Here is an 11,792-nt window from a genome sequence, read left to right as displayed (position 1 = left end):
TTCTTCCTCTTACACCTTCATTTATAGGCTTAAAAAAGGGGACAAGATTAATGGGACAGTTGGCTAGCTGATCTGCCATGACTCAAAGGTTGGTTCTCCTTAAGTGGTGCTGAATTCTTGACTTTGGTGGCATGGACGATGGCCACCATTGTTGACCATTTGAATGGTTGTGTGAACTGATTTGGCCACCATTGTTGACCACCTTGGTTGGGAGGGATATCTTCCAACAATGTTATTGAAAGAGACTTAACTGAACTAGATAGGATTGTGAGTGAATTGCTACAACCTGGAGGTTATCTCAAGTTAATTGAGTTGGGTCTTGAAGGTAAGCAATTAAGCAAGAAACATGGCAAATGCAACATACACAGATATTAGAATTAGAATTAGAATTAGATTGATGAAAGATTTTGAGACAATTGAATTTGCAAATTCCTCTGCCTCTGCTAGTCATATTCAAGGCACTAACTAACATATGATTAATTGCAGATTGTGTGGATGAAATTGATGCTTAGAGAGTCTTTGGATATGCACTTTACAAGGATGGGAAAAATACCAAGCTTTCTTATCCCTTGAAATTTTTTGACTCTTATATCTCTGGGAGAAGCTTTCACAATGGCTGTTTCATTCAGAGAATGCGAGAGAAGGCTTCATCTCTTCCAAAGTACATGCTTTTACAAGCTTTTCATTTCTGAAAGGATTCTTTGCTTCTGAAGTTCAAAATTTTACTTTGAATCTTATTTTATGCAGTGTAAAGTTAGAACAAGGAACTGTCACATCTCTTCTTGAAGAAAATGGGACCATCAAAGGGGTTCTCTACAAAACCAAGAGTGGACAAGAGCTCACAGCAATGGCTCCCCTCACCATAGTATGTGATGGTTGTTTTTCCAACTTAAGACGTTCTCTTTGCAACCCAAAGGTAATGATGCTTATTGGAGATTGTTTGTTTACACGTTTGTGGAGATGTGATTTAGAAAAAAAAATTCAGGTAGATTCACACCTGTGTTTGTAACAACATTGTAAGAATAGATTTTGAATATAATTGATTTTGGCTAAACTGATTACAATAAAAATGAGTTGAAAATGAAGTTATTTATGCTAGGATTCGGTTATAGGAAAAATGATTTCTATAGGATAATTTTGTGGAATCTGATGACCCGAGGTTTATTCTATGTTTATCGAGTCTTTTTTGCCTCTTTATTCTTCTTTTTGAGTCCTTCATTGAGTGTTGAGTCAAGTTGAGTCCCTTTATAGTTCATAATTGCATTTGCATTAGTTTAGGTATTTTTAATTTATTTATTTGGTCTTTTTATTAGTTTTAGTTTAAGGTTAATTCTTATGTTCAGATTTGAGCTGAAATCTTGAGAGAATATGAGAGTTGATTGCATATTAGGAGTTTTATTTGATGAATTGAATGGATGATTTCTGAATTATTGTGATTAAATGAGTGGATCCATGAGTTACATTGGTGGAATGATGGTTTGTTAAGATTCCTTGAAGGTTTCAGGTGTTTTTGATGGCTAATGAAGTTGATTGAAGATCAAGTAATGAGCCATGATGATAGTTGAAGAAGGAGTTACAAAATTCGGAGAAGAATCTGATGAGCCACGCATGTGCGCCACCTGTGCCACGCACATGCGTGGCTGTTCTGTGAATGAAGGGGAGGATTTGCTGAAGCCCACGCATGTGCACCCCTCAGGCCACGCACATGCGTGGTGGTTCTGATGAAAAAAATGAAGGAACGTGAAGGCCACGCATGTGCGCCATTTTGTCCACGCACATGCGTGGTAAGCAGGCTTGGGAGCTGATTTTTGACAAATCATCCACGCATGTGCGTGGAGGAGGCCACGCACATGCGTGGTGGGCCGCTAGAAAGTCTATAAATTAGGATTTTGTGATTTCTTTTAGGTATCTTGGTACTTTTCTGAACAAAACTTAAGTTCTATTTTCTTGGAGCTTGTGGGAGGCTTCTTGGCACTCTTGTTTCAGGTTTTTGTTCTTTTGATTTACATTATGAATTCTCCAGCCATGCTTGGCTAATTTCTCTTTGTACTTTGGGTGAAGTGAACCTTAGTTCTGATTATGGTTTGATCTTCTTATTTTCTTATATGAATAAAGTTTCTTTTCCATGTATCTTTTCTCTGAATCAATATTCTCTTGAGTGCACACAAGAGTTTTGCTTTCTTCTTGCACAACAGAAGTTGGTAAGGATTAAGGGACTTGGGATGAGATTGATTTGTTTGCTATCACTTAGGTATAAGGGTAGAAACTTATTGTGTTGGCCTGAACTTATAAACTTCATTCTTCAATTGAATTGACTAGGCACTAAGGCATTAGGTTTGGCAAATGAAATTGAATGATTTACTTGATTAAGGAATTAACAAGTAGAGGTAGAGGCTACATCACCATGGATAATGATTCTGAATTTCATATAAGAACTTGATTTGGGAAACATAATTGGACTAAGTGGAGCTTTGCCCAGGGTACTTCTTTTCTGAATTATAATTCTAGCTATTTCTCACAAGTGTTATTCACACAACCAATCTTCAAATATATTTTGCTTTTTCCTTTTACAATTTTGAACACTAAAGTCCTTGAACAATTTGATAAACAACTATCTCCGTGGTTCGATATCTTTATATTACTTCGGGCAATCCGTACACTTGCGGAATTGCTATCAGAATCCAGTTATAAACTCCTACAATTGATTATATCTACCTTAGAAGTTACTCTCTCTAGCTTCTGAAATATTTAAATGTGAATCCAAACATGATATAAGTCTATTGCCTAACATTTGTATAACCACCTAAAATTGATTATGGTCAATGAAAATTGATTATAAACTCTAAAACATGAAACCAAACACACAAGAGTGATTCTGGTCAATCAAAATTTATTTCTGCAGGTTGATGTACCATCTCATTTTGTTGGTCTAGTTCTGGAAAACTTGCAACCTTCCACATGCAAACCATGGCCATGTTGTCTTGGCTGATCCTTCTCTCATCTTGTTTTACCCCATTAGCAGCACTGAGATTCGGTGTATGGTTGATGTGCCCGGCCAAAAATTACCTTCCATTGGCAATGGTGACATGGCCCATTATCTAAAAACAGTAGTAGCTCCTCAGGTACAATAATCATTCTTACATCTTACAATAATCATTCTTGCAGTTGTAGTCGCGGTTGTTGGTGCACTGTGAAATTACGGACAAATGCAAGTTGATGCAGTCGCATGCTGATGCGGGGGCTCCTGAACTCGCTATGTTGCGTCCGCAAAGGTTTCTGCAACTAATGGAAGGAAATTGAACTGTGTTTCAGGTTTCGCAAGAGCCGCAATCTGCATTTGTAGCAGCGGTTGATAAAGGAAGCATAAGAAGCATGCCAAACAGAAGCATGCCTGCATCTCCTCAGCCCACACCCGGTGCCCTTCTGATGGGAGACGCCTTCAACATGCGCCACCCGTTAACCGGAGGAGGAATGCCTGTTGCTTTGTATGACATTGTTTTGTTAAGGGATCTTCTTAGGCCTTTGCAGGATCTGCATTGTGCTCCTTCTCTTTGCAAATATCTTGAATCATTCTACATCCTTCGCAAGGTAAATTAGTACTCGTTTGGATGCAAACCAAAGAACACTTATCAAGTGGAGCTTATTTAGTGCTTTTTCTAGTAAATAGACTCCAATAAGCTCTATCCAGACAGACTCTTAATAAAGAAGGCTTAATCCAGTTTTTGGTCCCCAACCTTTGGCATAAATATGGCTTTAGTCCCTCGCCGGAGCAAAGGTGAGGGTTGGTTCCCAGTTTTTGGCTAAATGATTGGCTTTGGTCCCTCCGGACGTTTGGGTCAACGCCGGAGCTCCGACGACCCATGTGGCCATGCCACGTCAATTAATGAGCTGACATGGATTTTTTTTTCTTTTTCATTTAAAATATTAAAAAAACACATAATTAACCTCACTAATTAATCTCTCCCTCACCAAACTAAACCCTAGAACTCCCCAGCCACACCACCACCTTCAAATCCCTAGATCCTTTCTTCTTCATGCGTGATGTATCAATCTTCCTCTCCTTTTCTCTTCATATTTCCTTCTCGGTTTTGTTTTGGGTGAGGATTTTTGGGTTGGGGTGCGATTTCTGGGTCGGTCTTCGTTTCACAGGAGTGTTGGTCACGTGGTTGGTGAGCAGCTGGGCCTTCACCGTGTGTGATCATGATTCAGAGGCAGATCGATGGAAGCTCTAAAGCTTGGATGCAAATATGGCTCTAAGGTTAAGCTTTTGGGTTGATATTGGATTTAGGTTCAAAGTGAGAGGACAAGGAAGAGAGCTGGGTGAGGGAAGTGTTTCTGGATCTGGATCTGGGTTGGTCTATGGCAGAGAAAATAGTGGTTTTCTGGGTTGGGATGTGGAAGGTGCAGCAACTTTAGGTTTTCTAGGTTAAGGTTGTTTTCTGGGTTTTGAGATTTTGGGTTGAAGGTTTTTAATTTCTGAAAGGGAGAAGAGATTGGGGTTGGAGTTGGGGGTGAGGGTGAGAGAGAGCGTAGGAGGTGTAACACCCTCTAATCCCCTTGTTTATTTTAAACTTACATCAGAGTGATTATACGCATATTCAAAGAGAGCATTACAAAAATATTCCAAGACTACATATCTCCTCAATAACATATGTCACGTTCTCAAACTTTAGATCAAAATATTTCATAAAATAATCATACTTCATCTTTTATGCATTGCACAACGGAAATAAATAGAATCATCAAAAAATCATCTTCCAGACATACTTCAATAAAAAAAATTCAGTAAAAGAAGTATAGGCATTATGGCCATCCAAAAACGTCAACTCCATGTAACTCAAGTTTACAAAAGAAAGAACCAAAAAGAGTTGTCAATTACTCTCATCAAAATAATTTATTAAACCACGTCCCCCAATGTTACATACAGAGCAATTGACCCTCATAGTACTAGATAACTATCTAAATAACAGTATATAGCTCTCTGTCTACTTCTCATGAGATGCTCCACTAGCACCTGTACCTGTACGATGTCGCATAGAACATCATTCCAACAGAAGGGTGAGAACTTCATCATATAATTAAGCATAATAACAGGTAATAAAAGAACAATACAGAAGTTTACATTATAAAAACTTTCTCTTTACAATAATACTTTCCTTACTCATTATTTCCAAAGACAGTTCTACTTAGCAACTTTTGTAAGGCCCAAGTTTTAAGCTTGTGTCAAGTGAATAAAATTCTTATTCACGATTAGGGTTGATGTATCGTGAAGGGAAACCTGAACTAGAGTTTACCAAATAAAATAAATTTATGAAGGAGAAAGTTCAGGAAAAGTCAAAGGATTGTATCGAAGTCGATTTAAGTTATAGCACGATCGTTATACGCTGAAACTTAGGTCAGAAACCCTAGTATATAGCTAGTTCTCACTTTTAGGCACGATGGAAGTTAATTCCAAAAATCTTCAGAGAAATGTTAGAACTTCTCTTTTTCCATATATCAAAATCGTTTCGAGGCGAAACTCTAGGATCTACGAACGTCCGATTCCAATCATCGGAAGTTTGCCGAAACCGAATCCCTGGTATTTCAAAACCCTAGAATCAACCGACAATGAAGACTTTTTCTATTCAAAGCTTCAAATGAAGATTCTACACGCGTACACCCATTTCTCTTGATGATTTCAATCTTTCTTCAGAAGGAAGTTTTCCATTCCGACATTCGATGCAAAAAGCAACTTATCGGGTAAAATAGTTTTATACCGATTATGCATTAGTCGCTAAAAATACAAGGAGACCTCATTTTAGTTTTGGAATTCTTTCGCCAAAACATATCTTAGAATTCATGGAGAATGATGCCAGAAAAATCAGATTCGCGAAACTTTCATTTTACCGCATTTTGCCAACCTCTATATATAGCCAAGAAAGGAAGAAAAACACAAAAAAACTACCCATTTTCCCCACCCAAACCCGCGGCCAAGAGAAGAAGAAGGAGGAAGAGTTTTTCTTCATTACTTGCTTGATCGTCGATCAATCAGTTGCTGCTTCAAGGTTTCGAGGTATAGTCGCTAATCCTTACCTCTGATCGCTTTTTCCATAGCTTTTCTGTAGACTTTTCTGAGCTGATAGTTTTGAGGTTTTTGCAAAACTATCCTGAATATTTCATTTCTGATTCTAAACCTCTTCCTTATGTGCCCAAGATCACTTATGCCGGATTAGATTTTCCGTTATGCCGCCGGATTTCCGCCGGAATCAATTTTAGCCTTAAATACCCATTTTTGGAGTTTTTGGAGTAAAGCTTCAACCTTTAGGCTGAAAACTATCGCCTTAGCTTAGTGCTAGTAGGATTAGTTGTCATAAACGTCGTTGGTGACGTCCCTGTCAAATTTGCTTTTTGGGATTTCAGTTTTGAAATTCTAAGTTAAAAATCATGACCAAAATACCCCTGCGACAGTTTTTGATCCGATAATTTTTCCGAGTTTAGAATACCCTTAGTTACGGCTAATGATAGCATAGGAACCAAGTTTGATCGAAGAAAAATCGACCCTCCTAATTGTGAAAAGTGGCCGAGCACCCTAGGGGAGGAGGAGGAAAATTCCTTTTTCGAAAACTTGTCCTTTCGCGCTAGATTATCGTACCTTGGAATATATATTACTTCGTGTAACCTTAGTAAGTATTTATAGCTTAGTTTCCGATAGATTTTGATTGATTTATGTGGTTTTGTTCTAAAGGTGCTTTTGAAGAGTTTCCCGAGGAACAAGGCTTTGCTTGTGAGGAAGCGTTAGACGATCATTCTGGAGAACCTACAGGTGAGGGCTACTCACTGAATCTCTAGTTAATGCTTAGGGTCGATGCTTTCGACATTGTTTACTGTTTATGCACTGGATTGTGTGTGATTGGAAAATGTTTTCTGAGGCTTCGGCTGACAATGTAGATGATTCATCTACTGAATGCTTTTGAGAGTGAATTACATGCTAAGTGCTAATTGGGTAATTTAGGATGTGTGGTGCATGCTTTATATGCTAAGTGCTATGTGTTTATTCTGAGATGTATTGATATATGACATGTTGTTGACTGTGATGAGTTAATTATGCTGCTGCTATGATATCTGAGATTCTGAATAGTGAGAATAGCGGGCAGGTCATGCCGATTTTATTTTGAGAGTTTTGAGAATTTTGATAGGACGAATGAGATTCGGACCTTGTATGGTGTTCTTATGGATCGAGACATTCTCTGGAGTCAGTTGGGGATTAGGAGATCCCGAGAACTTATAGGATTTGCGATAAGACTAAAAGGATATTATTTTGAAAAGAAAACTCATAAGACATTAAACAACCTCTAAATCTTCAATTAATGATAATAAACTCGAAAGGAAGCTTCGGATGCAAATCTTAGTTTTTGGAAAACGAGAAGTGTCGTCGGATCCAATCGTTGAGGGAGTTGAGGAGTGTTGAGTATGTTGATGTTCTTGTGCTGTTGGAGCAGCTGTGTTGAGTATGTTGGTGCTCTTGTGCTGTTGGAGCAGCTATGTGTTGTTGGGCTATCCTGGGGATAAGTCCGGGAAACCGTTAGTTTCCGAGAGTGTGATACTCTGTGCTCGTTGAGCAGTTGTGACCATCGGATTGAGATGAGTCGGATGATTTGGAGATCATCGTGGGTTATGTGTTGTTGTGAAGAAGTGTCTTTTGTCGCAGAATCGACTTTACCTTAGGGTAAACTTTTAGAGACTTTAATTTACCTAGAACACGTGGCGACGTGTCGAGTGAGATTCGGAGACGTTGTTTGACTAATCATTCTACATTCATGCAACATTAATGAGGTATTAACACAGGACGTACTCTGGACCTCGTCGGTTTCCAAAATGGTCATAAGACCCGGAATGCCGTGTAAGAGTGTTTGTAGACGTCTCTTGTAGCAGACCGAAATGGCAGACCTACGGGTTTACTGCTGATCTGACTACGTGTGGTTGTTGGAGTAAGAGGCACGCGGGCCGAAATGGTCCCACCGTGGCTGGTGTTAGGGCTGATCCGTTTGATGTCCATCCGTTTTCCGGAATGCATTTGGTTAACTGGGTTAACCGTCATATCATTTCATGCAACATGCATACTGACTTAGTTGCTGAGTGTGATTGATAATTGATAATCCTATTTGACGCATGCTAATTGTTATTACTGTCTTTTATATTCATTATGGAATATGAAACCCTAGGATGTTATCCCTAGCTATAAGCCTAAGTGGCTATTATATTATCTGTATCTATCGATACTATTATTTACATAATTCTTTGGAGTTGACCCTCGCGTCTTCTGTGTGTGCTTTGGCGGACAAACGCCCTTTTGTCAGATGTCTTTGGCGGGCTGGTTCACGACGGTTCACCCTTCGGGGGAAACTAGGGTTGAGATGCTGGAACCGGAGCGCATCGCGGTAGCGAGAGGAGGACGGATGGTGTACATAGACTCGGTCGTTCTGGATTTTGAATTCGGACGACGATCATGTTAGCATGTAGGATTGAGTGTTAGTGTGAGCTCCTCGAGATGGGATTAGTGTAGGAGTAGAGTCTTAGCTCTGAACATCATTTATTTCTTTGGGGACAGGGTAGATTCCCCCCTATAGCTTTTTGTGTGGTTTCTTACGGGAATCACAGAGAGTTGGTTGGACTTAGGAGGTCTTGTTTCAGGCCGATTGGGCTAACTTATTCTCGTTTTTGAGGTTTGTGTTGCGGACACTTCACCACTACTTTGGTCTGTACTTTTTGCCTACGGGCGTTACATGCTTCTTCTTTCCGTCACTGGAGGTTACTCGTGACGAGGTTGCTACTTACAGCAGGGACTCTTATATATATTGTATATTAGTTTTATTGCTTTTCGCATTTGGGTTTTATTTAATTCAGTCTTATCTTAGTTGTTATCGAAAAAAAAAATATTCACGTTTTTCCGCATTAAGTTTATTTTTGGTTACTAAAGTGACGCCACCGAAATCGGGGTGTTACAACTTTGTTCCACAATAAAATATCTTTAACAAAGTAAACGTCATCCAAACTTTTACTAACAACATCATTCACAGATATTCACCAACAACAACTATCACAGTTCTTATATTTCTTCCATCACATAGGACCACTAAAAAACGTGAGACTCAATGTGTGACTCTAATGCACATGCATGTGGTACCAATTGTTAACCTTAGCGGTATCACCGCGTTCACACAGAACAGTTAACCACCAAATAAAGTCTATAAGACTTCCAGAACTACCCCAGTTTAGGGACATTCTCTAGCTCCGCAGTAACTAGCAGACATACCTCTGTCACCGAGTTCTGGAACACTCTCTAGCACCGCAGTAACTAGCAGACATGTCTATTGACTGTATGAAGTGTATTTGTGCAAACATCTCAACTCTATACATGCATTATATAGCATATTTCTTCATCACTTTCCATAATGAAAATCTCATCATATTTGCTCAAACAACACTTCAACCTGTTATCAAATAATCACATTTGCAAAACAGCAATACAACAATTCTCACTTCATCAACAACCAATTCCAATAATTCATCTTATTGAATTCAAAATATTCATTTTCACCAATTCAAATAAATCACCATAATCCATATATCCAAAATTCAAAAGAGTACCCAAATTAAATAACAGATACAGTAATAATTTTCTGAAAAACAAGTACAATAATCCGTTTTCTGAAAAACAGCAGGCACATCGGTCACTAAAAACGATCTCCAGGACTCATTACTAAACTAAAAATTACGTTCTTTACACGCATAGAAAGCTGATTAAAAACCCTACAATTTCTTAGTTTACCAAATTTTCATTTGAACGCTAGAACTGGGTGATATCAGACCACGAAGTTCGCTGTCCAGCACGGAAAGTGACAGAAACAGCAGGTACATCGGTCACTAAAAACGATCTATAGAACTCATTACTAAACCAAAAATTACGTTCTTTACACGCCTGGAAAGCCGATTAAAAACCCTACAATTTCTTAGTTTACTAAATTTTTATTTGAACGCTAGAACTGGGTGATATCGGACCAAGAAGTTCCCTGCCCAGCACAGAAAACTGACAGAAACACTTCTACCTCAAAATTAAATTTTGAAAATTCCGAATTCAGGGTTCCTAGGCATAGCTCTACATCAACCTATCATCATACTACAATTATAGGATAAATCTCACACCCTTACCGTGATTGATGATGAATCCTAGTTCTCTTCCTTTCCTCTTCCTTCTTCTTTCACGCGTCCTCTTCTTTCTTTTTCTTCTTCTTTCACGCGTCCTCTTCTTTCTTTTCTTTAGCTGCTTCCCCATCCTTATTAAACCATCTAAACCTAATTCCTCAAGGGCTAAACTAAAAATCCTAAAATCTCTCATAGTCCTTGTCTCTATTTTTAATCCTAACTTTCACCCCCTAACTCTCTTCCATTTCATAAAACACACCCATCATCACAAAAAAAATATTTTATTTCATTAAAGTATTATTATATCACCTATTAAACCACCATACAATATAATCTTAATTAAAATAAAATACCAACATTATTTGAATTAAAAACGGGGTGTTACAGGAGGTGGGGGGTGAAGAAGAAGAAGAATAAGATGTTTATGTGGAGAATTCAAGTACTCTTTATTTGAGTGGGTTTCTTAGCCGCTGGTACGCTTGCAATCACTGGAAGCAAGTGCAGGTTATTTCGTATGGCTCTTACTGGTGTGGTTCATGGCGTTTGCTGTACAAAATTGCTAATTTGGATCCTAGGCCTTGAAGGTGTTCACGTTGTTGATGAAGCTGAGGTGTTGCGGTTGATTATTTGTGGCAATGAATTATCAGCATATTAAGGTTGTCAAGTATTTGGTTGGGTGGGAGTTGTTTTGTGGGGTTGATTTAGTGTTGGTGGACCTGCTGTATATGTGTTGGTAATTTGGGGCAATTGGATGCTCAAATTGTGGCTTGGTCCTAGTCATTTTTTCTAATTTGTTATCTGTTACTTCTGTCTCTGTTTTCTTCTTGTAATTCCCCCTCTGTTGTATTATGGGTTGTAAAGAAGATGTTGATGTTGATAAAGATGAACAGTGGTAGAGATGAAGCTGCTGTTGCAGAATTGTTAAAGAACTTAAGAGTTTAGTAGTTCATAACCTTTATGAGGAAGATCATCATTAAAAAATTTGTGTTTAATTTTTATTTAATTATATTTTTTTTAATATTTTAAAAGAAAAAGAAAAAAATCCACATCAACTCATTAATTGACGTGGTCATGCCACATGGGATGCCGGAGCTCCGGCGTTGACCCAACCGGCCGGAAGGACCAAAGCCAACTATTTTGCAAAAAACTGGGGACCAATCCCCACCTTTGCTCCGGCGAGGGACTAAAGCCATATTTATGCCAAAGGTTAGGGACCAAAAACTGGATTAAGCCAATAAAGAATTATAATGTTACACCTGCTTCCTTAAGCTCTCTATTCTTAACTTATCAAATACCCTTTGTCATGTTTGATTAGTAACTTAATGAGAAAGAACTTGGTTTTGGTTGCAGCCAGTGGTATCTACAATAAACACGTTAGCAGAATCATTATACAAGGTGTTTTGTGCATCCCCTGACCCAGCTAGTAAGGAAATGAGGCAGGCATGTTTTGATTATTTGACACTTGGAGGTGTTTTCTCAGATGGATCAATGGCTCTTCTCTCTGGTCTAAATCCAAAGCCATTAAGCTTAGCTCTCCACTTCTTTGCCGTGGCTATTTATGGTGTTGGTCGTTACAGAGCACCTCCTGCCAAATTTGCATGATTCAACAC

The 11,792-nt window shown here is 38.6% G+C and overlaps 1 long non-coding RNA gene and 1 pseudogene across 1 annotated transcript; one reads left to right on the top strand and one right to left on the bottom strand.

Annotated features, from left to right (window-relative positions):
• The first annotated feature begins 138 nt into the window (after positions 1-138).
• Positions 139-11,784, top strand: LOC130725757 (squalene monooxygenase SE1-like; annotated as a pseudogene).
• LOC130726803 (uncharacterized) lies at positions 4,743-10,358 on the bottom strand. The gene is made up of 2 exons (XR_009015010.1): positions 10,189-10,358; positions 4,743-5,020 (listed from the first exon to the last, which is right to left on the bottom strand). It is a non-coding gene; the product is annotated as an uncharacterized LOC130726803 (long non-coding RNA).
• Positions 11,785-11,792: the final 8 nt, after the last annotated feature.

The sequence above is a fragment of the Lotus japonicus genome, chromosome 6 (assembly GCF_012489685.1).
Source record: "Lotus japonicus ecotype B-129 chromosome 6, LjGifu_v1.2".
Classification (NCBI taxonomy): domain Eukaryota; kingdom Viridiplantae; phylum Streptophyta; class Magnoliopsida; order Fabales; family Fabaceae; genus Lotus; species Lotus japonicus.
This window is presented reverse-complemented; position numbering and strand designations above follow the sequence as displayed.